Source organism: Eumetopias jubatus, unplaced genomic scaffold (genome assembly GCF_037043125.1).
Source record: "Eumetopias jubatus isolate StellerSeaLion01/CBP00866 unplaced genomic scaffold, mEumJub1_p1.0 scaffold_3, whole genome shotgun sequence".
NCBI classification, from domain to species: domain Eukaryota; kingdom Metazoa; phylum Chordata; class Mammalia; order Carnivora; family Otariidae; genus Eumetopias; species Eumetopias jubatus.
In genome coordinates, this window is record NW_028274809.1 from 6,822,280 (window position 1) to 6,850,130 (window position 27,851).

The 27,851-nt window shown below is 45.5% G+C and overlaps 1 long non-coding RNA gene across 2 annotated transcripts; it reads right to left on the minus strand.

Annotated features, from left to right (window-relative positions):
• On the minus strand, positions 1-27,851 carry LOC114210842 (uncharacterized). 2 transcript variants are annotated; one of them, XR_003609586.2, is made up of 4 exons: positions 27,537-27,851; positions 20,499-20,675; positions 920-1,103; positions 1-416 (listed from the first exon to the last, which is right to left on the minus strand). It is a non-coding gene; the product is annotated as an uncharacterized LOC114210842 (long non-coding RNA). The 2 variants fall into 2 exon arrangements; XR_003609585.2 differs by lacking the exons at positions 1-416; positions 920-1,103 and adding an exon at positions 13,715-14,826.

The following is a 27,851-nucleotide window of genomic DNA, read 5'->3' on the forward strand; positions in this document are numbered from 1 at the left end:
TTAACAAGAGAAAAGCACACACGTTTATTTAATGTAAGTTTTACATGACATGAGGAAATGAAGGCCCAGAGGAATGCTTGACCCCCAGTGTTCTGACTGTGTGCTGGGTCTGATGAAGAGTGGGCGGTCGTGAAAGGAGTGATGAGGCAGAGTAAGAGCTAAGTGTTGCAATCTGATGAAACAGCAAGGCTTGTGTTGAGATTCTTCTCAGCAGCCCTTCGTCCTCGGGGCTAGGGTGCTCCGTTCCTTCTGCACAGGAGGTGCACCTCGCATGTGAGGGGCTGTGACCCGCGTCAGGGAAGAAGGGAGGGAAGGTCAGAGTGACCTTCCTGCTTCTGCTTTTTTCTCAAACTCCTTCAGCTTCAAATAGCAACGACAAGGTGCCATAGTTTGGGGTAGCTCATCCTGAGCCCTATCTTGAGAAAATAAAAAACCACAGTATCACCAAAATAAGACCCTCTCTTTATTTTATTTTTTTTTTGTAACTGCCAACGCAAGGCACACTGAATTTCACATTCTGCTTTTATCAGCTGACGTTAGACCAAACCAATTCTCCGTTGCCAATGTCTGTATAATTATCATTTGTAACAGGTGCACATTATTTCACTGTCTTGGCCACTATTGTATTGCTTTGCATTTTTGTAGCATTTGCTCAATCCATATCATGTATTGGAAGGGGGAACGCTAGCCAAAGCTGGAAATGTTTGGCGCTTCCCCACTCCCCCTCCTCCCCCACCCCCGCTTTTAACCCTGTGTTTGACATTACTTATGGGTCTACGGAGGCAAAGAACTAGAAGGCAGATGGGGAGCAGGGCGAGTAGAGAGGAGGTGGCGCTTTGCCTGGGATATGTTTGAAAGGATTGTTTTTCTTCCATCCTCCTGATTCATGTAGGGCCAACCTGGTAAACCATGCGCTTACCTGAAATTAGTTCTTGTTATAGATGAGATCCAAACTGCAAGTTCTGTGTGTCCACTGCAAGCCTGGAGTGTGCAGGCTCCAGTCAGCAAATAGCGGGTATAGACCATGCCCTCCTGTGCAGAGGGGAGGCCTCCTGCTCTGTCCCCAGAGGGGATGAGTGAGTGATGGGCACGGAGCTCCAGATCTACAGAGAGTCAAAGTATTTAATGTCAAACAATGTGATGTCTCATTTATCATTGATTAATCCTCCTAGAATAATCTTGTGCCCAATGACCAGTTTTGCCAGGTATGATACACAAGGAAAATCATCACTACATACATGTGGCAAATGGTGTACTATGCATAAAATAAAGTGGGGTGTTGACAAGGATCATAAGCTGAGTGTCCTTTGTGGTGACAATTGTAAGCAATGATATTTAGGTTATATTATTTTTTTAAGGTTTTCTTTTTTTTAAAAGATTTTATTAATATATTTGAGAGAGAGCCTGAGCAAGAAGGAGAGAGAGAGAGAGAGAGTGAGCACACGAGCAGGGGGGAGGGGCAGAGGGAGAGGGAGAAGCAGACTCCCCTGCTGAGCAGGGAGCCCAATGCGGGGCTCGAAACAGGGCTCGATCCCAGGACCCTGAGATCATGACCTGAGCCGAAGGCAGACATTAAACCAATTGAGCCACCCAGGCCCCCAAGATTTTCTTTTTAAGTAGTTTCTACACCCAATGTGGGGCTTGAACTCACAGCCCTGAGATCAAGAGTCACATGCTCCACTGACTGAGCCAGTCAGACACCCCGATGATAATAATTTTTACTGTTACCAAAAAAAAACTTTTTTCTAGGAATGTTCGGTGCATACAGAAGTTTTTGTCTGAAATTTTTCTTTAAGATTAATTTTTAGGAACAGGACTATTGGTTCTCAAATGAAACACTTTTTTAAGAGAGAGAAAAGAGAGGGAGAGAGAGAGAGTTGTGTTCTTTATCAAAAGAATGACGCTAATCACGTAGATCACAAATGTAAATACAAGTCTACAGCCATATTTATATGCTAGCCACAGAGATTTTAAGCAGCAGGTCCACAGAAGTTTGGAGAAAGAAACACTGCAAATATTTTTGTCACACCCTGAGTGCTTGAAATGAAACCTCTCCAATACATCTCTACAATTCCATTTTAACAATAGGAACCTTGACAATAGAATTAATTAGCTCAGTTGGGAGGGACCTACACACTGGAAGCTTCAAGAGGGTCAGATGAAGGGAGACCAGTAGACTGCAGGGATCAGAAGCAATGACCCAAGTTGAGGAGTGGTTCAGGGTCTTGCATGTTAGTATTTTGAATGTGCAAAAGCTAGCCCAACTAGAAAAGCCTTAGAAGTCACCTAGTGATGTCATTTTTATTTCTAAAGCAACAATGAACAGTACTGCAATATCAGCATAATTGAGCCAGCGTAATTAAGAAGCCTGCTAGCCAGGAAGACAGCTGGTACATTTTGCATTCAGATTCACACAATTCCAGCCATAAGCATAATTGATGTTTGTTCGGGAATATTGAGCTATGTCACAGAATCTGTAAGACGATGCTTATCTGACAGCTATAGGAAGTGCCAAGTCAAGTACTAGGCAAAAAAAATATGTTCCAGGCAGTAACAGATGTTCTCAGATCAAATATTTCCCTGCAAAATCATGTAGGAGAATCAACTGATAAAACAGCAGAGACTATTTCAGTGGCTCACACCATGGTAAACACACACACACACACACACACACACACACACACACACACAACACACACACACCAAGAAGAAGAAGCCTCTTGTCTGAGCTCAGTTTCCCCACCTGCAGTAGGCAGGCTGAGGTGCCCTTATTTCTGAAGTCATGGCTCTAGATGCAGTTCTGAGCAGAGGTAGGTCTGTTGTTCCTGAAGCGACTATTTTGCCTTCAGGGGTGGATTAGAAGAAGTATTACCAAAGAAGGGAGCCAGAAGAAGAAAACACAAAGAAAAAAAGGAAGAAAAGCAAGGAAGAATGAAGAGTGTCATGAGGTGGGGGAAGGACTCTGGAATAATTGTTTGGCTTAGTTGGCCCCTCGGAGCTGGGTTGCCTTTTGAACAGGAAGAAATTGCGTCTCACCTAACGCTCTTGGTGATCACTGAAATTTCATGGCGTGTGGAATTTTTGCAGAGTTTTGGGTGAGAAATCAGGAATCACACAAACCTGGCATTCAGAGGTAGGCATTGTGACGGTCTTGAGGTCCTCCCCCACCTCAGGACCTCCTCTGCCTTCTACTGACCACCCAGGCTTGAAACTCGGCCCCTTCCTTCAAGAACTCTCTCTCTCTAAGCTCATGCGTGCTGAAGACGTTCCTGAAGATACAGATGCGGGGAGGAGGCCCAGGGAGGGGGACTTTGCCATCTTTCTGGCCCATCTTCCCCTTCTTCTCTTCCTTCTCACTTCTTCTCCCCTTCCTTGAGTGGAGACCAGAAGCTCCAAATTCCTCCCCTCACCCTGGCACAGCAGTGGACTCTGCCCCACTCCACCTGTGAACCTGCTCATCCTAACGGGTCAGGCTCTGCTGGCCTGCAGTTTTCTGTTGGTCAGGAGCATTCTCCTGGGGGCCTCCCCAGGCCTGGGACCTTAAAACTCACTGCCAGTCACGGGGGTTCTGGATTGTTCTGCATCACCCAGTTCCTCAAACCAAAACCTGGGATGGAGGGTTCCCCTTTTCAGCTTCCTCTTCTTCAGGACTCTGGTTACCATACAGCATCAAACATCTAGACCAGTCTGTCTCAAGTATCACTCCAGCAACCCCATACATAACTGCAGTCCCCAGATCCCTGGTACCCCTCATTCTCCTTTCTATTTCTCTGTAGCTTGAACCACCCTCCGACCTACTACAGCTTTGCTGCCTTTTTGTGATCCCCCTCCTCCCGTCCATCCCTGCCCCCAGTGTGAGCACCATTAAGCAGAGACCTCATGGGTTCTGTTTCTCAAGCTAGTCTCAGCACGTGGACCCATGCATGCCCCATTGTAGGCACTGCACAAATACTTATCAAATGTTGCATTAAATTAAGATCTCAGTAGTAAGTGGTGGACTCAGGATTTAAATTCAAGCAATCTGACTGAAGCTAGGTTAATATTTGCCCTTAGTGAGCTTTCATGTACCAAGCAACATAACATCCATGAGCTTCAGGTAAAACACAAGATACATTTTGGAAAGAATCACACACATAGGAGGAGCCATTATTGGGTCACAATAAGTCCATGAAAGATCACATAGACACACTTGGGTAAGTGAAAAAAATAAAACCGTTTTGTAGCATTTATAAATGACAACCTTATATGCCACCAGAAGGAAACCCAACTCCTTGAAAATCCATGCAGTGGTTTTGAATATTACCAGAAAATGTCATGTGATGAAAGTCTTAGAGAGAAACACGAATCTATTTATTAGCTTCTGGGGAAAAGACTTGTTGAACTTAAGCAAGCAAATAAACAACTATAACAAAATAAAGAAACACGTGATTTCTGCATTCGGTACACAGACACAAATGGCATTGATTCGAGGGGTTCCCCAGGACCCCACTAGTGAGAGGGAAGAAGGAAGTGGATGTTTCTACCCCTATGTCAGTCTGGACAGGTTGTGGAGGGATGTGCTTTGGTCCATTGCAGAAGGAGAATAGGGTGCACGTACGAGGGAAGGCTGACCACATCTCTAGCCCAAGGTGCAACATGTGCTCACCATGTTGGCAGAGCAATTTTCATCACGTAACAGGGAAGAAGAATGTCACTGGTGGGAAAGGAAGCACTCCCCTCAGTGGACAGGTCCCAGCCAGCACAAAGATTCTGATGGAAGCCTCCAGAAGCTTAGAAGCAGCTGCAGAGAGTAAGTTTCCCCCACCTGAAGGGTTGGAGAGGGAATCCCTTGGAGACAAATGGCCTGGTTATTACCTTGTACAGCCATACGCCGTAGACCTTACAATACCTTTTACAAAGATAAAAAAATGATAAAGAATAAAAAGGCAAAGTTCTCTATCCCCGTGCATCAAAGTAAAAAAATTAATCACATAAAAAAATCCTAAACCATTTGGAAATTTGAAATATAAAAAGAAGAACTTCTCCCAAATAACAATTTGTGAGTCTTTGTCAAAATCTACAATATGCTGACCTTTTACCCCAAAAATGTGTTTCTTAAAGACCATCCCCTAGAAATATTTGTTAGTGCGCTAAGACGTATGTCCTAGGACATTCATTGTAGCCTTGTCTGTAACTGTAAAACCCTTGGGGGGACATCCCAATGACCTTCAAAAGGGTAAACCTAACGAAGTCGTGTGGCCATTATAAAGAATTTGGTGACAAACTTCTGACATGGAAGGAGAGCTGAGTCTAAGCTCCATAAGTGGGGCGGGGAGATCTCTGTTCTGTTCACATATGGATCCTGGGATGCTGGAACAGAAACGGGCACATAGCTATCTCTTAATAATATTGATTAAGTGAATGGATCTCTGAAATGTATTGCTAAGTGAAATTAGCATATGAGAGCAATCTGCATGGCGTGAACTATCAGTGGTAAAAAATATCGAATGTGTGTAGAAAGAGCAACTAGGGAGAGGGTAGGAGGGAGGGCCCCCCAGCCCAGCCTGTGGTTGCCCTGGGACAGGGGAGGCATCAGGACTGAGGGGGCGGGAGTAGTGGAGGGAGGCTGCCCCTTCTTGTTCTGAATACTCCTGAGTTCTTTAAATATTTACAACAAGAATATTTTTATTCATGTACTTTTTAAAAATAATTTTTATTGTTATGTTAATCACCATACATTACATCATTAGTTTTTGATGTAGTGTTCCATGATTCATTGTTTGTGCATAACACCCAGTGCTCCATGCAGAACGTGCCCTCTTTAATACCCATCACCAGGCTAACCCATCCCCCCACCCCCCGCCCCTCTAGAACCCTCAGTTTGTTTTTCAGAGTCCATCGTCTCTCATGGTTCGTCTCCCCCTCCGACTTACTCCCCTTCATTCTTCCCCTCCTGCTATCTTCTTCTTCTTTTTTTCCTTAACATATATTGCATTATTTGTTTCAGAGGTACAGATCCGTGATTCATCAGTCTTGTACAATTCACAGTGCTCACCATAGCACATACCCTGCCCAATGTATTCACGTACTTTTAAGAACAAAAAAGATGAAGAGAATAAAAAAAGAGAATTAATAAATCAACCCAAAGCTGGTTCTTTGAGGGTTTGTTGGGGAGATCTCTGGTAAGTCTCATGAAGAAAAGTCATGCATAAAAAGCAGAAATAAAAAAAAGTGGATATAAGCTACATGAGAAGACGAAGCAGGATGATCAGTCAACCAACTTGAAACTGTTAATCACGAGACATCCCTTTTCTGCTCATGTATTAAGTGAAAAATTTTAACCCGGGAAAAGGCATGAAGACATTTTTCATGATGAAAAGAAAATTTAAAACAAAATCAAACAACAGAAAATAAAGATAAAGCATTGTTCCTCCCCCAACCCCAGACTCAGAAGATTTCACTGGAGAAGTCATTTAAACTTTCAAGGAAAGAGACTTCTCATACTTTATAAATTCTTCCAAAGATGACCATGATACTATTCTTTTCATGTAAATAATCTATTTTCCAATAATAGTACTTTTGTCAAAGATGGCATATCAGTAACGTGGATGCAAACATTCTCAATAAAGTACTTGCACATAAACTCATAGGTATGTTACAATATTTCAATGCCTCACTGAAGGCTTATTCCCGGGAGACAAGAGTACTATAACGGTAGGAAATCTATGAATACATACTTCAAATTAAAAAGATAAAAGCAGAGGAGTCTCTGGTTGGCTCAGTCAGTAGAGCATGTGACTTTTTTTTAAAGATTTTATTTATTTATTTGAGAGAGAGACCAACAGACAGTGAGTGGGGGGAAGGGCAGAGGGAGAAGGAGAAACAGGCTCCTGCTGAGCAGGGAGCCCCATGTGGGGTTTGATCCCAGGACCCTGGGATCATGACCTGAGCCTAAAGCAGATGCTTAACCGACTGAGGCACCCAGGCGCCCCCAGAGCACATGACTCTTGATCTCAGGGTGGTGAATTCGAGCCTCACAATGGGCATAGAGAACACTTTAAAAAATAAAAGTATTTTTAAAAAGATAAAAACAGAAAAATATCAGTAGATGATGATAAAGCATTTAATAAAGTTCAAAAATTATTCTTATTGGGGAAAACAATAATCTCTGAAAGTAGCTAAGTATTCCAGGATTATGTCTTACACCAAATGGACAGTTTTATGTTTTAAGGGTAAAGAACTAGTAGTATTTCCAATAAAATCAGGAATGGAGTCCTGCCATGTACTATTGCCTAACATTGCTCTAGAAGTTCTAGAAACGATGAAAGATATAGTTTTTAGAATAAAAGAGAAAACAATATCATTAGTTGCCTGTGATATGATTGTGTACCTAGAAAACTCAAGAGTCACACATTTAAAATTATCAAAACGAAAAGAAGAGCCCGCTGATAAGGCTGTATGTACTTCAGATTATGAACCCAAATCAATGGTTATAAAATATAGTAAGTCTGGCTTATAAAAACAGTTTGAGCTGGAAAAAAAAAGTTTGAGCTGAGGTCCTCAAGGATGTTAGTGGCAGGTGGCTGATGAACATGGTTAGAATGGGGGCCTTGCTGGACTTTCATGAAAGGAAGGGACACTTGGAAGGTGACAATCGAAGCTGCCATTCTCCAGTGGGCTTAGTCCCAAGACAACATGAACTCTTGTGATGTGAGAATTCTCAAGCTTCTTTCTTTGTTGGTTATTGATGTTGCCCTCTGTCTATGTCTCCATAGAGATTATCTCTTAAAAAATAAACAGTAAGAAAACTAACTTATGAGCTGGTTCTCTGGCCATCCCAAAATGAGTCAACAGGCAAGAAGGTGCCTCACTCAGCACCCAGAGCACTAACCCTGGAAGGGTGGTTTGTGTAGCCCCCTCTGAGCCCAGCAACCACCACGGGGTTAAAGTGACAACTTGAGCCCAAGGGTGTGGTGCTGGGAGCTCAGCAGGAGGAAAGTCAGATTTCTTGGCACTTCTCTTGGAAATCTCAGGCAAGTCCAGTGACTTCAGGAAACGAGCATCTCCTAAAGGTACTCCTTGCTGCTGGTTCTGCAACCTCCCTCCAAGGGTGGGCACCTCCAACAGGTGACTGAGGTCAGAAGCAGTCATATCATGGCTTTAGTTTCAGGCAAGAAGAATATTCTTGTCCAGCGTTGTCTGAAAGAGGGATTTTCAAAACTGTGTGTCAAGACCTGAGCAGCATAGTCGATTTAGTGGGTTTTGAGCAGCATTTTTTTAAAACAAACCTACATGGGAGAGAAGAGAAGGCAAAAAGCTTGAGGTTTTCGCCAGTAGTAAGGCTGTGAGTGTGCATACTGGGCTCTTGATGTAAAAGGTATTTCTTACTGTGGGTCACAACCACAAAGGGGCTGAGAAGCATTAGCCAGCTCCCCCGGTCCCTTGGGAGCTCTGTCTCCCATGCTTGTCCCTTGTCTCTCACCACCAAACATCTCCTCGGTAGCAGCAACTGGAGCTGGACGGTGGGAATGTTTGCAAATCGGTTGTTTCAAGGCCTGAGTGTGGCTGATGGATGACTTCACTTCGGACACTCACAGCCCAGTGGCAATGCCTGCAGGGGTGACTGGCTCTACGTTGGCAGCTAATATTTTCTGTATGAAGTCAAAATTGCCCCTTTTCCCTCATTCTGGAGGAAGAAGGGAAGGCTTGTGACAGAGATGCTCCAGGACAGGGGGCAGTGGAGGCGAACACATCCCTACACAGCTGGAGGCAAAGACACAGAAGTGGTCCAGGCCATGCCCTTGGCTTCATCCTTGCTGTTCCCTTCCCTCCCACCCCTGCATCTCCGCCATGTGCAAATTATGTCCACTTTGCCTTCAATCTATCTCCAGAATCCATTCCTCCTGCAAAATGGCGACCAGAATATATAGGAGTTGCTCATTAAACCCAGCTGGAACTTGTGGACTCTCTAGGAAATACGTCTTTTGCCCTTATTCTCGTTGTGTACAATTAAATTGGTGACCCAGCGAGTTGAAAGAACAGCAAGCACACTTGTAAGAGCCCCTCCATCCACCATTTTATGTAACGGACAGCACATCCTCTTTTTCTGTAACGACTTCTGTGAACCTGGCTCTCTCGTGAGACCAGGAGCCCTCAACCTGGAAGCTCTCCTCCTTACACACAGAGTTTTGACTCTGGGTTTGGGTTTTGTGGCACAGACTCCCACTTCTGCCTCAGGAGGCTGAGCAAGGTTGAGCTGCCTCAGCGGCTCGGACGCTGGCATAGAGCTTCCCACATGATCCAGCAAAGCAGCCTCCTTTGTCTGTCCCGTGGTTTCTCTATTTTTTTAAAAAAGGGAAAGCGGTTATTCCCTGAGTCATGCTGTATTTCTGTGACCCATAGTAACACCCTGAGAAATATCTCTAGAAGCTACATGGTTTCAAATCAATGACATAAAATTAAGCAGTCTGCCATGACTCCTTCTGCAAAGTCTAGAGAAGTTGCATCAGCTTTTGGGGGAGGACCCGTCAAAACGCTCTTCAGATGGGGAGCTAAACTTTCATATGTAGCCGGTGGGTAAGGAGAGGCCAGTGGGGTTACTGGCCACCATGGGCTCCACCCACAATTCTGCTCTATCCATGCGAGCCCCTGGTTGAGAAGGTCTGACTGCTGGGAAGTTGCTGGAGCAATAAGCTTGCACAAAGCACAGCAGGCTGCTCCCCAAGACACTGGGCTCAGCACAGCACTAGCTTGATGTTTTGTTCCGGCAATTCTGTTTTACAGCAATTCTGTTTTACAGACTCAAATAAAATTGTGCAAAGATGTCAATTACTGGGAAGTCACAAGCTCTTCTGCTTTTTTTTTCTGTCTGCCTTGCCCCCACTCCCTGTCCCTAGTCCTGTGCCCAAATATTATTGTAGGCAAACAAAGAATCTTACAAACGCGATACAAATCAAGACTTTTTCAAAAAGGACTACTAGAAAAGTTGATCAAATATGAAGCAGGTTCTCCGGAGAAAATGTGTTTTGTTGCTACAGTGTCCAGTGGGTCTAGTGGTGTTGGCCCCTGGTGTTTGGACAAGGAGTTACTTGCTCATTGACAAAGTTTGGGTTCTGGGCATCTGCCAGACCCCCAGCAGGGGTGGCCGTGGATGTGGGCCATGTGCGAGGTGCCTAGGGGAGGCGAGGTGGCATTCTGTGTCCCCAGAGCCTAAGATGTGAACGGGTTCTGATGCGAATCCAACCTTGGGCTTGGTCGCACTTGTTTCCATTTCACCCATAAGTACCCTGCCTTGTGTTCAATGTAGGGCATGCTCAGAGCTCCCAGTCTCCTGTGCTCATGCTGCTTGGCTCAAGAGTGATTTCTGAGAAGCCTTCCCTGAAACCTCTGATTAGGTCCCTGGGTCTTTGAACTCTTACCACACCAATTTAGTTCCTCCCGTGTTACTTAGCACATCTTATGGCAACTGCCTCTTTTGTCAGATTACACACTCCTTGCAGGTAAATATTTCATCTTAATTCATCTTGGTGTCCCAAACCTGACAAAGTAGCCACTTGTTTCAGCTAGCTATTGCCAGGTAACAAACTGCCCCACTCTGTGGCTTCAGACAACAGTCACTTATTATTATAGCTCACTGGTCAGTGGACCTGCTGGGGATAAGCTGCTTAATCTAGACTGCACTTGGCTGATCTCCGCTAGGTTCCTTAATGCATGTGGGGTCATTTGGGGTGTCTGCTCTGGACTGGGCTTGGCTGGAGCCATTCTGCTCCCCATGTCTCTCATCTTCGTCACATGACCAGCAGGCTAGTCTGGGCATTTCCTCCTTACAGTGATGGCAGAAAAGCAAAAGGGTAAGAGGAACCAGCAAGGGCCCTGAGATGCAGGCCGGGTCTTGGTAGTACTCTGTCACTGCCACCCCATCTTAGTGGACAGAGCTAGTCTCACAGTCGAAGCCCCACTCAAGGTGGAGAAATGGATTCTGCCTTTTTTGGGGGTGGGGTACTGCATGGCAAAAGACGTGATAAGGAGGGTGAAGGAGGGAGTTCATTACCCTGATCTGTCATGCCTTGGAGCCCATACCTTTGGCAAGTTCAGGCTCAGCTTGGCCTCAATTCTGTTCTCAGTCAGAAGGGATTTTGGGTTTCCCAGTTTGGTGCAGACCCAACATCGGTCACCAGGTTTGCTTCCAGGCTGCTTGCCTGGTTAGTATCTACCATCCAGCCGAGGAAATGCACCCTGCTTTGAAATGGGTGGGAGGAGCTTGCAGAGTCCTCCAGCCTTGCCCTGCAAGTTAGCACCTGCTGATTTTTGAGAAATGTCACCTCAACTGCCTGCCTGCATCATAACATGTACTCTGCTCTGAGATTCCTCTTTGTATGTTCACCTTCCACCAAGCCACCCACTGATCCTCGCTGGGCATCCTTGATGTTTCTTACCAAGGGCTGAGAATGAGGGTTTGTCTGCCAGCCCATGTCCCCGTGCACCCCTACACTTGGGTCTTCTCTTGTGCCTAACTCCAGTGGGATTGTCAAGTTTGAGGTCTTGAAACTCAGGTTTTGAGTATTAAGTTTCTAGTGCTTTGTTTTGTTGCAGCTGAACAGAAACCAAACAAGAGTAGACCTTGTATTTTAAAAAAAATATCTTCCATTTATTTTATTTTATTTCATCCTATTAAGAGCCCTATGTGATGGAGGGGATTTTAAGCTAAGAAAACCAAAGAGTGACAGAGTATATGCCACTTTCCTGAAATCAACAAGCAAGCAAGTAGTAGAGAGTCTAGATTAAAGCCTGGTTATCCCACTTCTAGTTTAGAATTCTCATTCCTGTCCTCTGACTGCTCCAGTGGTTAATAAAAAACTCCCCAAAGCTGTTAGTTGTGGAAGTGACATCATGGAGAGGAGTAAATCAGGTATCAATTAATGCTTTTAGGGATTCTACTGGTCCCTGTCCCTGTTCCACCCTTGTACTTCTTTTGACTATGTGGGACATTGGGGAGATGGCGTCAGGTGGATCACCTATGCCCTTAGGAATTGCTACAACAGTAGTTCTCAGAGTGTGGTCCTCAGAGCCTCAGCATCACCTGGTTACCTGGGCTCTGCCCTACACCTACTGAATCAGAAGCTCTGGGAGCAGGGCCTAGCCATCTGTGTTTTCATGAGCCCTCCAGGTGATTCTGTTGCGTGTGGGAGTTTGAGAACCACTGATCTGGAAAATTTCAAGACATCCCTAGCTTATTGGTGACTGTTGTGGTGGTATAAGGGGCCAGTGAAGTCAAGTAGACCTTAGATACATCAAGACATCCTTCCACGTCTACAAGTACTACCATCCGAGTTGGGGGAGGCAGGACAGGGAGGGACAGGTTCATGAAATGGCATTTGGAGGGCTCTGATTGTTGCGATTGTCTTTGTACTGGGTGGACATAGGTTGGAAGGACTGGCTGACTTACCTCACGGAACAGAGGGACAAGATGATCAAGCTAAAATCTTTTCACGCTATACGGCTCACCCACTCTCTCAGTTCTCACTACCTCCTGCCTTCTGGGTGGAAGTCCTCAGTGGTCCCTTTGAGCTGTTATCCTCGGTTTCACTGTTTCTGGTATTGAGTGTGCCGAACCCAAAACAAAACATGCCAGGGCGTATGATGTTTGGTGCTAAGCGACACCGTCGGTCTGCATGTGTGGCTTTGGGGATGGAAAGGACTCTCTGTTACTCTGAAGATGCCAGGAGGCATGAATGAATGTCAAGGTGAGTCAGCAGAGACTCGGAAGCCCAGGTGAATGTGATGTTCACAGCTTCTCTTGATAGTGTCCACTCTCTCCCTACAGAATCAGCCTGGGTCTCCTCCTCCAGGAGGGCCACCATCACAGCCTGGGTTAGAGCTCCATCCCTGTGCTCACCTCTGTGGCAGTCATTACCATGTGGTGTTATAATTTCCTGATTGCTTATTTATCTCTCCTCTAGCTCTGGATCCCTGAGCAAAGGGTCTGTAAGTCAGGCCTCTGTACTTCAGCAGTCCACCTCCTAAGGTTTAACACCATGATGGACCATAAGTCGGTGCCCAGGAGATGTTTGTTGAAGGCACAGTGACTCTAGAAAAGCTTTACAGCCTGTCTCCCTGACAGGTAGGAGCCGAGGATGCTCTGAGCAGGAAACCAGATAAGGACACCTCTTACCTCTGCTTACAGCATGAATAACTCCTGGACGGTCACTAGCATCAGTCTCCTCAGGGAACACCAGGTCACAACCAGGGAAAACTGGACAAAATAAACTCACTCATTTAAGGAGACAAAGAAAATCTAAAGAAGAAAGATAAAAGAGCCCCAAAGAGTGCAGCCTTCCCAGGGAGCCCAGAGCAAGATGGTAGACCTGTGGCTTCCTCTTTTTTTTTTTTTAAGATTTTATTTATTTATTTGTTTGAGAGAAAGTGTGAGCAGGGGAAGGGGCAGAAGGAGAAGGAGAAGCAGACTTCCCACTGAGCGGGGAGCCGGACGTGGGGCTCGATCCCAGGACGCTGAGATCATGACCTGAGCCAAAGGCAGATCCTTAACCGACTGAGCCATCCAGGTACCCCTGTGTCTCCCTCTTTTTTTAAAATTAAGCTTTTATTTTGCGATCATTGTAGATTCACATGCAACCGAAAGATGATGCAGAGAGTTCCCACATGCCTTTTCTTCAGTTCCCCCAGAGGTAGTTCTCCTGCAACACTATGCTACAACATCACAGCAGAGATACTGACATTGATCCCAAACATAGGTTTTATTTCCAATTCCCAGTTTCACTTGCACTCGTGTTTGTGCATTTGGTTCCACAGACCTTAATCACACATGCAAGCTCAGGTGTCCATTGCCACAGTCAAGATACTCAGTGGTTCCAACACCACTAGGGCCCCACATGTGACCCTGTTATGACTACAGCTGGCCCCTCCCAACCCCCAACTCCCAATGCTGGCATCCCCTAATCTCTGCAATTTCTGTAAGTTAGTCACTTCAACAATGTTTTATAAATGGAATCATAGAGTACGCAACATTTTAGGATGGGTTCCAGCTCGGTGTATTTCCCTGGAGACCCACCGTTCTAGATGTTGCATGCAACCATGGTTCGTTTCTTTTATCATCTAGTGGCAGTCCAGGGGACGGATGTACCTCCCTTTCTTTCGCCATTCACCCCCTGAAGGACATCTGGGACTTCATGCCCTTGGGACAAATGCCCAAGAGTGCAATCGCTGGGTTGTCTGGTAATTGCATTCATTTTTTTAAGAAACTGAGTGGCTCTCCTGTTCTGTGGGCTTCCCCTGCACCCTTGAGGAGGAGAAGATAAACGTCTAGCCTTGCCATCAAACCCCTCACCCTCAGACACCCGCTAATGGGCCTGGGGGGATCTGGACAACACCAGAGTAGAGACGAGGTTAGGAGCCCAGGGTGAGAGACTTAGGGGACCTCCATCTCAGGGTCACAACTCTGTCCTTCCCTCACCGAGAGTGAGCACCTCCTCTGATTCTGCTTCTGGGGTACCTCACTTGCTTCCCCTGGTCCCCACCCCAAAGGACATTTCCAGAATAGACATCTGGAGGCATTGGTTCCTAAGCCAGATTAAAAAATATGGGGGCAGGGGCCCACAACTTTCAAGCGAGGGAGTTTTAGGATTCTTAAGGAGATTTTTAGGCGGTTTCTCCCCTGGCTCCAAGCAGTCGTGCCCTTGAGGAGGTGGTGAGGATGGAGTAGCCGGTCCTGCAGGATGGAGATCTGCTGGAAAAGGGCTGGGAGCTCTGGTTGCCTCCACCAGCCCAGGTGTTGGCATGAAGGAGCCAGCTCCCCGCACACGCCTGTCCTTGCGGGTCCTGGGTGCTCGGCTGGAGAAGGGGAAATAGGGAAGTTAAACTAGCCCAGCTGTCTTCCTGGGCTGGGATCTGGGGGCTGTGACGTCAGGGGAGGTCTTGGGAAGGAGGCAGACCATGCATAGGCTCTATGAGTCCCCGGAAGGAAAACAGGGTCCCTGGTGCCTGCACCTTCCTCCAGAGCACCCTCACCCTCACAGGTAGAGCCCTGGTCACTGCCTCCGCAAAATAAGGCATGAGTGCACCAGTCCCAAAAAGCACAGCTGTCACAGAAGCTGTCCTCGGGGAGCTCTGCCCAAGCGAAGAAGGACGGCGGAGGGACCTCCAGGGTACCGCTGCTGATGCCGCCCAAGGACACGGGGCTCCACCAACCGCACTTTTGTGCTTACAGACGGAAATTTCACATAAAAACTACCCCTGATGGTTTGAATTTCCAAATCCAAGGGAAGCCGCATCCAGTTGAAGCAGAGGACAACTTCTTTCTTCCCTGTGATCAGGAAGTCCCATGATGATACCCAGACTGCTGCGGTGCATCTCAACAGCATGGGAGCCATGGACCATATCCAGGCACCACAGGGCAACCCCGATGCGGAAGAAGCCTCCTTCCACAGAGAGGTCGTGGGGTACTAGGAGGCAGCGTGGCGCTGTGCCCTGTGACGGGAATCCAGCCCCTCGCCTGCAGGGTTTTGAACCCTGCACGTGCCTGGGCTGCAAGGGTGTGGGGTCTGCTCAGCTTCTCGCACAGGGAAGATAACCAGCACTGCCCAAGGGGTTCACAATCCAAACCCAGAGTTGGTGTCTGCAGAGCGCCCTGCCCCAGGCCCTGCTGAGGGCTGGCGTTAGGCTCCCTGACCCCCCGGGTCGGTGGCTCCGCTTGCTTAGCAGTTTTCACTTCTTTTGAACTATAATTACCTAACTCTGAAGGAAAATAAGGAAAGCGTCAACAAACAGTTGGGAAGTAAAATCCACATGCACAGCTGATGGGACATGTGGGTTGGAATTTCTGCCAAGAAGTTGTGTGTCTGTGTGTGCGCACATGAACACTGTATATTTGTGTGTGTGTCTGTGTTCGAGAGTAGGTGTATTTACCTTTATACAAACACGTGGATGTGGATGTGGATAGACGTGTCAGTGAGTATCTGAGTGAGTTGGCATGTATGTGCCTCCGTGTGGGTAAGTTTGCTAATGTAAGCATCTATGTGTTGCTGTGTGTCTATGTGGCTTTGCACATATGTGTATGTCTGTAGCTAGTGTGTGTCTATGTGTGCACGTGTGGATGTGTGTGTGTGTGCATACACTTGTATAGGGTGGGGGCAGAAGCAAAACGAGACCCCTAAATAGAATCATTGAGCAAAGGGCCGAAGTCAGAGCTGGAAATTAGAGCAGCGTGCCCTCAGGAGAAGGATGCCAAATCCAAAGTGAAAATTCCTTGGTTTCCTTGCTATGACGCCTGCTAGAAACCCCAGCCCCAACATCACTGACACCCGCGTCACAGAGCTCGGTTCCTTTCCTCCTGAGGAAGTGAGAAGGAGATGTAGTCCTTTGGCTTCAACCTGTGGTTGCTAAATGCCTTCCTAGCTGGGTTCCCCACGGGAGGCATCAGCCCTGGACTTCCCCTTTCTCCACAGCCCCTGCGTCTTTGTGATCTAAAAGTTGAGCCTCTGTGGCTAGGGCATGCTGAAATAGACTGAGCTTCTGATTTGGTTTCTTGGGTTTCTGGGATTTACAGCAGGGGCAGGAAACCTTCCAAATGTGGCCAGCTGGTCAAGCTGTTAGTCCTTGTTGATCTGTCTGGGCAAGGGTGTGTGTGTGTGTGTGTGTGTGTGTGTGTGTGTGTGTGTGTGTAGAGGGGGCACAAGTGAGAGACACAGATGGGATTAACTTTCAAGAGACAGGCAGAGGGAAAAAGAAACCACCCTTCCACATGTTAATAACAATCCTTCTGCACCATCTTTGGCAGCTCCTTGGTTGGGTCCAGAGTTTGAGGCCAGACTATCTTTGTCTTACGTATAGGAAGGTCAGTGTATCAGTAACCCTTCTGCCACAAAACTATGGTGCAAATCTCATTCCAAAACTCAGTGTTTGTCTTACTTATCATGTCATTTATTCATGTTATTATTTTGTGTCTTTTCTTTTTTCTTTTTTTTTAAAGATTTATTTATTTGAGAGAGCGAGAATGAGAGAGAGAGAGTACATGAGAGGGGGGAGGGTCAGAGGGAGAAGCAGGCTCCTCGCCGAGCAGGGAGCCCGATGCAGGACTCGATCCCGGGACTCCGGGATCATGACCTGAGCCGAAAGCAGTCACTTAACCAACTGAGCCACCCAGGCGCCCGTGTCTTTTCAATAATTGGGCCTGAACCAATCAGATGAGTCCTTACAGGAGACTAGGACCTTCCTAGAAATAGCATGAGAAGGACCCTGTGTGTGGGGGGGAGACAGATGCTGGCTTTGGAGATGGAGGGGACCACATGACAAGGAATGCAGGCACCCTCTAGGAGACAAGAATGGTCCCTGGCTGATGACCATCAGGGAAGCAGGGACCTCAGTCCTACAACCCCAAGGAACTGAATTCCTCCACTAACCTGAATGAACTTGCAAGTCGGTTGTCTCCCAGAGCCACCAGAAATGAACCCAAGCTGGCAGCCACCTCGTGTCAGTCTTATCTGACCCTGAGCAGAGAACCCAGCTGAGCCTTGCCTGGGCTTCTGACCTACAGAACTGTGAACCATGAAATGGGTTTTGTCTTAGGCTGCTAAGTTGGTGATATTTGTTATGTAACAATAAGACGTTAATATAGTCTAATTACCTTCTTTGAAGGAGAAAGGAAAAACTCGGTAGGAAGAACACAAATTAATATCACACTGAATTAGCCCGCCACACCTGATTTCATACTTGGTCTCCCACAGTGGATAGCAATTGCCCAAATTACCATATCTTCACCAGCAATGAGCTTTATGATTTTATTTTAATCCCTGACAAGTGAAAGTGTCAATTCATTGTTATTTTAATGTGCATTTATTTCCTTGCCTTCTAGTGAGAAACACCCTTTTTATATGCTTCTTAGCATAGCGGCTGTTAGCTGTTAGGAACATGCTATTTTAATTTCCAGCTGGATGTATTTTTCTATTTAATTTTTACAGCTAATTTCTCTGTTTCTACAGAACCCCTACACATTGGGTGCTATAAAAATATTTGCTGAGCGAATGTCTGCATTAAAAAATAATGAATGAATAAATAAGTCTTCAAGAGCAGATGAGGGCTTTTACTACTGAGAAATTCAGCCTTTTGATGTCAGGACAGGACTGCAGGTGGCCCAGTGGAATCAGTTCAGTAAAGCAGAGACCCACCTGACATTCAAACGCCCTTGGCCATATCAGCCTCCAAGGAAGTTGGTCAAGCAGTAGCCAGCGGGGCAGAAGACATTACAGAGCAGACCAAGAGACAAGAGTGGCAAGAGATGGGGAATCACCGTGAACAGACATCTGACAGGTGGTTGGGCTGCTCTGGGGTGGATGGTGGTGCCGTCCACTGCTTTCTGCCATCAGAGATGCAAGACTAGGTCCAAGTATTGGTTTGTTGGAAACATATTTATCATTTTTTTAAATTTGTTTGGAAACTATTATTACAAAAGTAACATATTTGATATTTTAAATACTTCAAAGCGTTTAGAAGTATATAAAATACAAGGTAGGGCGCCTGGGTGGCTCAGCTGGTTAAGCAACTGCCTTCGGCTCAGGTCATGATCCTGGAGTCCCGGGATCGAGTCCCACATCAGGCTCCCTGCTCGGCGGGGAGTCTGCTTCTCCCTCTGACCCTCTTCCCTTTCGTGCTTTCTGGCTCTCATTCTCTCTCTCTCTCAAATAAATAAATAAAATCTTAAAAAAAAAATAAAATACAAGGTAAAATATATATAAATTGTATATAAAATACAAGAAACCCTCAATCTTACTTCTCTCAGATAACGCCCTTTGGGCTACGTACATAATGGTGAAAGGAAAAATGGGTTGAGCTATGCATACTGTCTGCAACATACTTTATTTTCAATTAAGAAAATATTGTGGCTATATTTTCAGAGATACAAATTTCAGATCAGGGAACTGAGGTCCATAGATCCCCAGAAGTCTCCCTGGGTATATTCAGGACACTCACGGCCCCTGAAATCTCGGGTGCTTTTTCAAGGGTTTGAGGACATTCCCTTGGTCTCTGAGCAAAACAACTCCTATATCATTTTTAAGTCTTTTCTGACATTGTGATCATTTTTAAAAATTGAGACGTTCTTCACATATAAGATTGTGGAAATTTAAGGTGTACAACGTGTTGATTTGATACACTTACGTGTTGCAATATGATTGCCTCTGTAGTGTTAACCAACACCACTGTCACATCACAAAATTATCATTTCTTTTTTGTGGTGAGAATATTTAAGATTGACTTTCTTAGCTCCTTTCGAGTATATGAGCAGTTTCGTTAGTTATAGTCACAAGGCTGTGCATTAGATCCCCAGAACTTACTCATCTTCTAACTGCAAGTTTGTACCCTTTGACCAACATTCCTTCTCTCCAAACCACCATTCTACTCTGTTATCTCTAAGTTCAGCTTTTTTTGGATTCCATAAATAAGTGAGCTCATACAGTATTTATCTTTCTCTGTCTGGAACTTCCCTCACTTAGAATAGTGCCCCCAGTGTCCATCCATGTTGTCACGAATGGCAGGATTTCCCTCTTCTTATGGCCAAATAAGATTCCTTTATATACATCTTCTTTGTCCATTTATCCATCAATGGACACTTAGGTTGTTTCCATATCTTGGCTATTGTAAATAATGCTGCAGTAAACATGGGGGTGCATATGTCTTTTTGGTATTCTGTCTTCATTTCCTTTGGACATATCCCAGTAATGGAATTGCTGGATTATAGGGTAGTTCTACTCTTAATTGGCTGAGGAATCTCCACATTGTTTTCCTTAGTGACTAAACCAACTTACATTCCCACCAACCGTGCACAGCAGGTCTTCTTTCTCCACATCCTCACCAATTGTTATTTCTTGTTATTTCTGGTCTTTTTGATGACAGCTACTTGAACAAGTGTGAGGTGATATCTCACTGTGGTTTTGATTTGCATTTCCCCGTGTTGAGCATCTTTTCATATGTCTGTTGGCCATCTATATGTGTTCTTTGGAAAGATGTGTATTCAGTTCCTCTGCCCATTTTTTAATCAGATACTTTTGGTTATTAAGTCGTGACATTGTAGTCATTCTATTAAATTGCGATGTCTTTTATGAAATTGCCTCTTGATGCTGAATATCTTCAGGCTCAGAAACTCCTTCATAATTTCGGCAATGACACTGGGAGATTAGGAGTACTTATTAAGTCAAATGCAGATAAAAATCCCAACTTGTTTGTTCCTTTCTTGCTTACTGTTCAGTAGATCTGAGCAGGACATTATCAGGATCCCTTTGGGATTCCTTTTGGGTCTGCTCTACTGCCCTGTCCTCCCTGTTATCTCTCTGTAAGTCTGTTGTTTCTATGGCAGTGTGGACACCGTTGGTCTTTTTTTTTTTTCTAGTTTTATTGAGGAATGATTAATATACATCACTGTACACATTTAAGGTGTAGAACATTATGGTGTGATTACCACTCGTCTTTAAATGGGTAATAGGCCAATCATTAAAGCTTCAGACCTCACTTACCATGTCTGTGAGAACACCATCCCCTCAGAGATTTTCATGCTGTCCCCTCCCAGAACAGTCTCTGTGTGTGTGGCTCAGGGGACTGCCACCATGTGAACGGCAGGCATGGCATGGGCATCTGATGACTGATCCTCACATGTGGGTGTAGGTTGTAGGGGATGGACAGGGTAGACATGTCTAGGAAGGAATTAGGGTAAGAAATAGAAATTCAGCATCTCTTTAGGAAATCATAGTTTGAAAAATTTGTTAATGAAATTTTGACACTCAGGTTTTGTGAAACTACCCTTTTGTAATGAGACAGCATGTTAGTCTAGGTACAAGAACTGCTAATTCAAGCCACAGCACCTCTTTGGGGATGGGCATGCATTCTGCTTCTGTATGCCAATGGTTTGTGACACCTGAGGTGGACGACCACAGGTTCATGAGCAGATACTCTGAATTCACAAATCGGGGCAAAGTTGATCTGTCTGCCTGGGTCCTTTAAAAAGCAGAAGCCAAGATGGGACTAGGCAGATGAGAGATTTATGAGAGGATATGCCTGTGAAGGATAGACAGAGAGGGGCAGGGAGATGGGGAAAGCCTTCAGATTGATGCAGGTCTAACATCTGGGAAAAGGCAAGGAAGGAAGGAATACGTAAGAAGGACCTCGGACTACAACCTCAGCTGGCGGGGGTTCCTGGGCAATGGTGCCCGGCAATGGAATGCCCAGCTCTGGTCCCTGGCAGCATGCTTAGTCATTGGCTGAGTGCCACCTTGGGAAAGTGTGGCCATGGAGCTAACACCGTGGAGAATCCAAAGCTGCAGCAGCCGGCGGTGTGTGTCTACCAAGCAGGTTCTGCCTACTGGTCTACCTGTAGCCAGTTCTCTTGAAGAGAGATGTGAACACCTCCAGGGGGACCTGTATGTTATCTCAGAGGGCAGTCACTCTGCTGAGATACTATTGTCACCACTAGAATGGACACCACACCTATCCTGGCTGAAGAGGACTTGGCTTTGCCAGAAGCACACAGAGCTCTTCTGGAGACAGAGGGTCATCTTGTGTCTTGTCTCTCTAGTGACCCAGGAACCCTTACCTGGGACTGACTCTGTACCTTGCAAGTCAGGACAATGAGCTGCTGACCTGTGCTAAACGCTTTGCAGGCATGATTGTATTTACTCTTCATGGACACTCTAGGACCTGGGCTGTTGTCACTAGCCTGCGTGCAGGGGACACATCTGAAGCATGGGGATGGTTGCATGACTTTCCCAGAGCATGCATGTGGTCAAGGGGGAGTTGAGACCAAACCCAAGCTCTCAGTCCTCAGAGCTCTTGTGCTACAACTTCCATCATAAACACACGACTCATGTTTGTCTGATGAATGAAAAATGTTTGAAGAAATGCAAAGTCTTGTTAGTGTAAATCCGAATGCTGAGGATGCAGAGATGGAGGCGGCCATGAGAGATAGCCCAGCAGGCTCCAGGCAGGCAGATCATAGAAATCAGGGTCAATCTGAAATTCATCCATTCACAAAACACACTTCCATCAAGGTTCCTTGTCTGGGAGGTGTATGGGGCACTGGGAACACACAGGATGTGCCACCTGGGCTCACTGTCCAACAAGAGTAGAGTAGCAGCCTTGTGTAGAGATAGGAGAACAGTGCTAAGGAAGGATGGAAGAGGCGGTACCTCACTCTGCCTCCAGACACCAGGACAGCCTCCTGTGCTAGATGACACATTGGCAGAATCTCCTAGGAGAAAGAGGTGTGAGCTAGGTGGGCAAGGAGGAGAGGCTCACGTGGAGGAGGCAGCGTGCACAAGCCTGGAGGCACATTTGTGGGAATGCCCCATGGTGACAGTGCAGTGTTGGCTGAATGGAACACAGTGGAGGGAGACGAGCCTGGGGAAACCAGCATGGGTCACACCAAGATGACTTCCTCTTGACGACTGCACGTGATGATCTTCAGCTGGGGTGGCTTCTTGTGCCCGACTTTACTGAGGCAGGTGGCTGATCGCTCAGAACCGGGCTGTGGTTCTGCCATCAAAGCCGTGTGTGTGGGTGTGGGTGTGTTACAGGGGGGTGGGCAGAGACTGGTGGTGTTCAAAAGGTCAGCGTAGTAAATATGCAATTACAAATAAGAAAAGACCATTAAGCTAAAATTAACAAGTCAGGAAACGACAGATGTTGGCAGGGATGCGGAGAAAGGGGAACCCTCCTACACTGTTGGTGGGAATGCAAGCTGGTGCAACCACTCTGGAAAACAGTATGGAGGTGCCTCAAACAGTTGAAAATAGAACTACCCTACGATCCAGCAATCGCACTACTGGGTATTTACCCCAAAGATACAAATGTAGGGATCCAAAGGGGTACGTGCACCCCGATGTTTATAACAGTAATGTCCACAATAGCCAACCTGTGGAAAGAGCCCAGATGTCCATCGACAGATGAATGGATAAAGAAGATGTGGTATATATACACAATGGAATATTATGCAGCCATCAAAAGGAATGAGATCTTGCCATTTGCAACGACATGGATGGAACTGGAGGGTGTTATGCTGAGCAAAATAAGTCAATCAGAGAAAGACATGTATCATAGGACCTCGCTGATATGAGGAATTCTTAATCTCAGGAACAAACTGAGGGTTGCTGGAGTGGTGGGGGGTGGGAGGGATGGGGTGGCTGGGTGATAGACATTGGGGAGGGTATGTGCTATGGTGAGCGCTGTGAATTGTGCAAGACTGTTGAATCACAGATCTGTACCTCTGAAACAAATAATACATTATATGTTAAAAAAAAAAAGAAGAAGAAGATAGCAGGAAGGGAAGAATGAAGGGGAAAAAAAGAAAAAGAAAAGAAAAGACCATTAAGGTAATGACTAAAAGGCTTAATGAGACCCCTGGTTTTAAAGGATCCCCCTGGTAGAGGCTGAAGGACAGAAGGCTGGGAGAATGGGCTCCGTCCAGGTGGGGAGCAGAGGGCCAGAACGAAGTCCCTGGTCGTGGGAAAAGAGAGAAGCAGGCCTGCCCAAGGGGCAGGAAGGGCGTCGGGGTAACGCCATGGGGCTGAGCCGGCAGAGCGGTAGAACACCGAAGCTTCTTCCCTGGACAGGAGACTCTCAAGAAACTGGCCCCCTCCCGACCAATGGATGGGGTTTGGGGCTCGGGGGCTGTCCCAGTCAGCGTGAATCATCGTAACAAACTCCCACAGACTGAGGATCTAAATCACAGACATTTGTTTGTCACAGTTCTGGAGGCTGGAAGTTCAGAGTCAAGGAGATGGCAGAGTCTGTTCTAGATGAGGACTGACAGATGGCCTCTTCTTTATGTGCTCGAGGTGGTGGGGTGGGGGGTTGGGGAGTGACCTCCTGTCTCTTCTTACAAATGCCGAACCCATCCTGACGGCCCCACTCTCATGACCTCACCTAACCCTCATCACCTCCCAAAGACCCCACTTCCACATAACATCACATGGAAGTTAGGGCTTCAACATACGAATTTGGTGGGGCACATGCCTTCAGTCCATGACAGGAGCTCTGCCTGGCAGAGGGTAGGGGCAGGAGGCAGGACTGGCCCATGACCATATCAGGCAGAGGATGGAGGAGCTGAGCAGCAAAGGGAAGTCCCTGGGGCTGTGACCTTGAAGAGAGAGAGAAGAACCAGAATCGGGGCAGGACTGCAGCCCAGAAGAGCAAGAGCAAGGTCTGGTGTCAGACAGTAGGTGTCCTAAAGGCCCGGCGAGAGTCAGTGTGGGAATGAAAATCCTTGTGGCCGTCTGAAATTGTGCCTTGGGTCATTGTCCTATGAATGGAATAAAGTGAAAGAATGTGTTTAGTGATCAGATCAATAATTTCATGGCTTCCCCAAAGAGCTCGCAGTCACCATGCATCAGAGCACCTGTTCCCACATCCCTGCCAACACTGGTCCTTGTTGGCTTTATTTGTGTTTTGTGTTTGTTTGTGTAAGTAAAATTTTTATTACAGTATGGCGTTGTTTTACTTTCCTTGGCTGGCATAACAAATTACTATAACCAGACATTTATCCTTTCACAGCTCTGGAGGTTGGAAGTCTGAAACCAAGGTGTTTGGCAGGGCCACGCTCCCTCCAAAAGCTCTAGGGGAGGGACCCTTCCTCGCCTCCTTCTAGCTTCAGGTAGTCGCCCGTGTTCTCGGTGCTTGGGCTTGTGGATGCATCACTTCCATCTCTGTCTCCTCCTCACAGCACCCTCTCTTCTGTGTGTCTGCCTTTTCCCTCTTTTTTAAAAGGACCCTAGTTACCAGATTTAGAGCCCACCCTAATCCACAATGATCTCATCTCAAGATCTTTAACTTGATTACATCAGCCAAGACCCATTTTCCAAATAAGGTCACATTCACAGCTGGTGGGGGGGCAGTTAGGACTTAGACGCATCTTTGTGAGGACCACTGTCCACCCCGCTGCAGACAGGGATACATGTAAAAGTTCACAAATCATAAGTGGACAGTTCAGTGAATTTTTGTACATGGAGAACCCTCGTGTAAACACCTCCCAGAACAACTGCACAGAATCCCCACGGACGCCCCCTCCTCGTCATCCCCTGTCGTCCTCCCAGAGTCGGCCTCCATCCTGACCTCTGCCACTCTCCACCAGCTTTGCTTGGCTTTGCAGTTTATGTGGCTGGAATGCTGTCTACCTGGCCTGGGGGTATACCAGTTCTCCACTCTCAGTTTCTTCTAGCTATATACAGAAACTCAAGAGATCACTGACTAGTTGATGAAGTAATAGAAATTAATAAAATAACCAAAATCACTGTAAGCACACCAAAGTAAATAACCTTTCTGTTTAGAAGCATTTAACCAGTTAAAAATATAATTTAAAAAATCCCACTTATAACAGCACCCACAAATAGAATAGCTAAGAATATCCTTAATAATAAATATAAGGGACCAAATAAATAAAACTAAAAACTGAGCTGACAAATATTTTTGTTTTCAGAAGGAGTAGCCAGGTCTTGCACCGGAAAAAAATGCTAGGTTTTAAAGTGAATACCTTTCCCAATTGAAACTGGAAGAGTAAATAAGAGGAAACACCCAAGAAAATCTTCTACAGAAAGAAAAATGAAGCAGAACTGGTTCTACTAGATTTTACACCGTGTGATAAACCTGAAACAAGTGATCCTGAGCATCACTGATAGAAGGAAGAAGCAGTGGCCGATCAATGAACCGTGAATGGCCAGAAACTGATCAGTATTTAACATATGTTAAGGGAGGTGTCACTCAACAATGGAAAATGAAAGATTTCTCAATCAAAGATGATACCATAGTTGGCAAGATATTTGGGGAAAATGTCCGCTTCTAACTTTACCACACACCAAAATAAACTGCAGATTGATCACAGCTCAGTTATTTTAAAAAATAGGGGGGAAAAAAAACAGCTCCTTGGTTTTTGGATGGAGAAAGGACTTTCTAAGTTTAAACTCAATGAGAAGCAATCAAAAGGAAAAGATAGATTTGAATTCATATAAAAATTACATGTCAAACATCACAAAAGAATGGACAGCCAATTACAGGTTTAAAATGGTTTTTTAAATACACAATATTGAGAAAGGGTTTAAAACTTCAATAAATAAATTGCTCATATAAATCAATGAGAAAAGCTGGAATATTCCATTAAGGAAATGGGAAAAGAAAATGCATAGAAAACTCATAGAGGTAAGCACAAGAAGCTTACCAACAAATGACAATTTAGGCAATCTTACTAAGAATCAAAGAGAAGCAAAGTTGAAGGCATGAGAATACTGGATTTCCAGTGAGAATGGTGCATAATCAGATGTGTCTTCTAAAGAAGAAGAAGAAGAAAAAAAGAACATCACTTTTATTGACAGTTAGGGCCACAGTGGAAATGAAACAGTCCCAAGAAGGATCAGCAGAGCAGAAAATGAACACAGAGGTGGGGTGGAGGGAGACTATATGGAGACTGCTGGATTCAGAAGCTTCTACAGTGGTCCTTCTGGAAGGCGATGGAATCTGAAACAAGGCCATCAGAGTTGAGATGAAATGGGGGGGACCAATTAGAATGTCAACTTTTTTGATCAAAGGGCTTTTTTGATCACTCCTGTTTTCCTAACCCTAGAAAAATAACCGGCCACAACAGATGGTGAATAAATATTTGTTGAATGAATGAATCAGCCAAAAGACACAAGATATTTACAATGTAATAAACTAGAAGGAACTAGTGGGTTCCTAGATATAAAAGAGAATAATGAAAGACTTCAGAAAGGAGATAAACAGTAATACCTCTAAAGAACCTTAAAGATTCTTAAAAAAAAAAAGATTTTATTTATTTATTTGCCAGAGAGAGACACAGCAAGAGAGGGAACACAAGCAGGGGGGAGTGGGAGAGGGAGAAGCAGTCTTCCCTAGGAGCAGGGAGCCCGATGCAGCGCTCGATCCCAGGACCCTGGGATCATGACCCGAACCGAAGGCAGACACTTAACGACTGAGCCACCCAGGTGCCCCAAACCTCTTAAAGTAAAGTAAATGCATCCAATGATGACTCATAAATTTCCTTAGATATTACTGTATTGTATTCATTCTGGTTATAATTCTACAGGCTATCAAAATGTTTCCAAGGGCCACTTAATATTTTTCTTATAAACATGCCTGTTCTATGGACATAAACTTCTTACTAGAATTAAGGTAAAAACATTTTTCTCCCTGTCTGGTTATCTCGTAATTTAATTTTAGGGTTGGGTTTTTGTTTTTTTTTTTTTTGAATACAGAAGTTTTATATTTTTATATTTTCAGAAGTAACAATATAGCACTTCCAAACTGAATCATTGTGTCAATGTCCATTTCCTGGTTGAGATGTCATGCTATAGCTCTGCAGAAGGTTACCACTAGTGGAACTAGGAAGGGTTTATGGGATCTCTCTACTATATTTTAACAGCTGCACGTGAATCTGAAATGATCTCAAAATAGAAAGCTAAAAAACAAAAAACAAAAGCAAACCAAACCCTGAATGATTCATCTTCCTAACTGAAGACCTTTCACACTGTAATGTCAAAAGGAAATCTTGGATTTACCTACAGCCCCTGGGAAACGGTTCCTTCTCCGTCTCTTCTTTATAGATGCGCCCAGAAGAGAAGGCTGCCTCTTTGCTGTTGTCATTGTGGCTTTCTCTTTTTGGGTTGCAATTCCAAAGTAAACACACCTCTTATTTACGACCTCCAAATTGCAAGATTATCACCATGGTTATTGTCACCACTGCTCTGGGCTTTATCACTTCCTCTCCGGATGCGGTTTGTTCTGCCCCTAGCAGGTTTGCCATCATTTCAAAGGAGAGAAAGATGAATCCTTTCTGAGCGATCTGTGAGGCAACATAGTACAGTCTTGTTTAC